This window comes from Rhinopithecus roxellana, chromosome 1, assembly GCF_007565055.1.
Source record: "Rhinopithecus roxellana isolate Shanxi Qingling chromosome 1, ASM756505v1, whole genome shotgun sequence".
Lineage (NCBI taxonomy): Eukaryota > Metazoa > Chordata > Mammalia > Primates > Cercopithecidae > Rhinopithecus > Rhinopithecus roxellana.
In genome coordinates this window covers 149735507-149739211 of record NC_044549.1, presented here as the reverse complement: position 1 = coordinate 149739211, position 3705 = coordinate 149735507, and positions in this window count along the sequence as shown.

Here is a 3705-nt window from a genome sequence, read left to right as displayed (position 1 = left end):
TATGTAAGCAAATAGCTAAGGATTTCCCAAATGATCACTCTGCATATACAAAATTATAAAGAGGCTCTAGAGAGTTTCGCCTAAATCAAGTTGCAGAGAACCAAATATTAGAAGCGTTCTAATAAGGAGGTAAACATGTTACAGGGAGTAAAGACATTCTTCAAACCCTCAACTCTTTTCCTGAATGTATTTGTTTAACGTGTGTTATATACTCACTATGTCTACTACAGGGTTATGAAGAGGAACTGTTTAATTCTGCCTGAATAATCACACAGTTTATAATTATCTTAATAACCATTTTAAAAATGTAAAGGCAAGACTATTCATAAAAGAGGTTAAAAATAGAGTAAGATTAAATACCAATAGTGGAATTCCAGGGAACTTGCTTAGAAGTACCTGAGCCATAATTGGAATCAGCTGATACAATAGCTTCAAAGACTTGGTAAATTTTGAGGATTTTAGTAATTTAAGACCATCAGGATCAGGAAAACTAAATGTGAATGATATAGAACCCTGACTGTATTCCAATTTTACTAGTCATTAATTCATTCAGTAGATAAATATTTTTTCAGGTACTTTCTAGGCTCTGAGGATATAATATTGAAAAAGAGTGCTATGTCTTGAAACTTACATTCTAATATGGTAGACATGCAATACATAAACCATACAAATATCCTAAAACTTTGTGCTGGCTCTTGCTGTTATGCAGAACATTCAATGTTTTAAGAATACTGAATGCCTACATTGTTAATGGCACTGGGAATGAACTGATGATGAAATCCACAAATTTCAGCCCCATGTTCAAGATCATCTTCAGTATTACACAGCTTATTTGTATAATATTATCTATCTCTTACTCCTTACCTCTGAGACCAATAAAGAAGGCCATAGCCAACCCAAACCACATGTCTGACTCAAATACATCTCTTGCCCAGAACCTCTTCACATCTACAAAAATTGTTCTTTTAATCCATCTCTTTAGAAGGGGGCTCTCCAATCTGAAGGCCTTACTAATGCCCCTAAGTTAGATCTCTCCCTCAATTTCAATGCTACACACCTGTGCATGTCTCACTTTAATAGCATTTATTTTGTCTTTTACTGTGTACTCATATTCATGAACATGCCTAACCTAGTCATTTGAATGACAACTCTTTGAGGGCAGGGACTCTATAGTTTCTAACTTTTCTCAGTATATTAGGGTTTATTTAGCATGCTACCTTACCTAGTTCACTTCCAAGTCATATTTCTTGTATTGAATCATGTTATTTTTGCTTATGTGCAATGATAGAAGATAAAATTCAGCCACTGGTTCATGAACAATATCTGTTCAAGGGAATCTATACAAGTTTATAAGTAGTCTAACACTAATCTTAGAGTAATATTACTAAATATAAACCCTCAGCCTTGATAATGTCCAACTTAGTTCTGAATCTTTCAATTTTCTTGTTTCTAATATAAACTCTTGGTCAGAATTCTCGAGTTTTCAAAACTCTTAACTCTTGTGAATTCCACATATAACCTGAACTTTAGGGAACCTATGTTTACATGTCTATGCATCCTATCTCCACATAATCATCTCAGCCAATAATTTATGTTCAAAATATAAAAAACAACCTTTCCTCAGAATTTAAAAGCATAGAAAACTCAATGCACAACTGAATAGAATTCAACAAATTTAAAGTGTAACAATGAAAACAAAATATTCTTTTTAATTCAGATTTAATATTGTGGCAATAGATAATCTGCATACTAAGTTATCCAGACAGACATACAGTGTATGAAGGTTCAGAAATTAATTTATGTTCGGCACATGCCTATTTGTAATCATACGATAATAATTCTGCATCTAGGTCACATGTACATGTTATTGTGTGCGTATACACAACATACATTCACAAAACGAATTAGACCATACAAAATGTACACATACATGACATGCATTTTTCATAACTAGTGTTTTCATAGCTACACAATGTTTTTTTCTGGCACACAGATTTGAAAACACTGATATATTACAGGTGTGTTTAAGTCTACACCTACAGGTAAAAGTCTACTCCACGGCAGTCAAACATTTTTTGCCATTGTTTTTTAAGTCATATCCAGTAACACTGCACAGTGATACTGGTTACGTTTACTTTCTTTTTCTCTAAAAAAGAAACATTAAAAAAAAAGTATTTTTATACCATTATCATGCGTTTCTAAAGACTCGGGTCACATTTCCATTAATAAACAATGTTCTGTAAAGCTTTTATTATATCATTTTGGAAAAATGAAAGATTATGACTCCCAAGTCCCCATGATCCTGGTGAAAATGAAATGGGTGTATACACATAGGCGCAATCCAGGACACACAACGTTTGGTACACAAAGGACGATCAGACCAGTCCTACCCAGAACAATTCCATTGAGTAGTTTCTGTTGCACGTACCAGCTCGGTTGCCCAGGATCCATTCTGCCTTTAAATACTACAAAGCAATTTACAATCCAAGTGCCGCCCGCTTAAGTTCTTCCTTTTGCTCTCAGAAATGGAAATACTTGTACAGTGAGTGATGCCTTGTTGCAGCTGCTTCGCGAGTCCAGAAACCCATCTCGGAGCCGCGCGGGATTAAGCCCTGCGGCTCCAGGCTCATTCTCCCCAGCAGCTGGCAACTGGCTGGTCGCTGGGAGGCGAGAACGGGCACCAGCGCGCCATCTGGAGGCGTTAAGAAGCAGCTGCAGCAAGTTTATAACAACTGGGTGGAACAAGGATGTCAGAAAATTCTGTTAAATAACCAAATGGTTTTTTCTCTTGTTAAATAATCAAACGGTTTTATTTACACATTCCTGTGGATTAAAAAAAGAGAAAATTGCAGGAAGATCTCATTTCATTGCCTATGAATATTCTTTGTCTTTCGTACTTCACAATAAAATAAAATAAAAAAATAGATTTCACGTATGTACAAACACCACGAGATGGCAAATTTTCTGCTTGTCGGTGACTCATCTCAAAGGAAGATAATTAACACTGACTGCTTTCAGAAGTTTCAGGATTTGTGTATTTAACTCAAAGGCAGCTTTCCAAAAGAGAAATCTATCCCTCTGAACTAACGCAATCCAAGTGTGTTAAACATGCTCTGCTACTTTGAAAAATTATGAACTTTACGTCTGGAAATGTTCAGTCTGCTTCTTATCAATGCATTACACTGACTTCAGTATGATAACAAGGAAAAGCAGTTTCAGCTATACTTCATGTGATCAGGTGTTCATATGACTTTAATATTCCAAAAAAAAAAAAAAAAGCTCTTTCAATTAATTTCCCACTATTAATCTCCGTAAGCTTCTTTCCCTTAAAGAAAATAATTTGGTATACCTGGATGAGATATAAGCTTAATTAACTGAATAGAACATTTTATGGCTTGTCTACGGCGGTATGCATTTAGAAATATAATCATTAAATATTGCTTCATTCCCTGCAGGTGAGTGAACCCCACCCCTGCCCTGATTCCGACTTCTATCACTGCATCATGATTTTGAATTTCACTTTTTAAAAATAAAAAATTCACTTTAAAATAATTTAATGAGAATCTTATATAGAGTGCTTTTTTTTTTTTTTTTTTTTTTTCAGGCAAATGTGAACCAGAGATTGATTATGTACTCTGTGAGGTCCCCTTGGGAAACAGAAATTCTTAATCACTTCGTTCTCAAATCAGTTTTTGAGAATGTCTG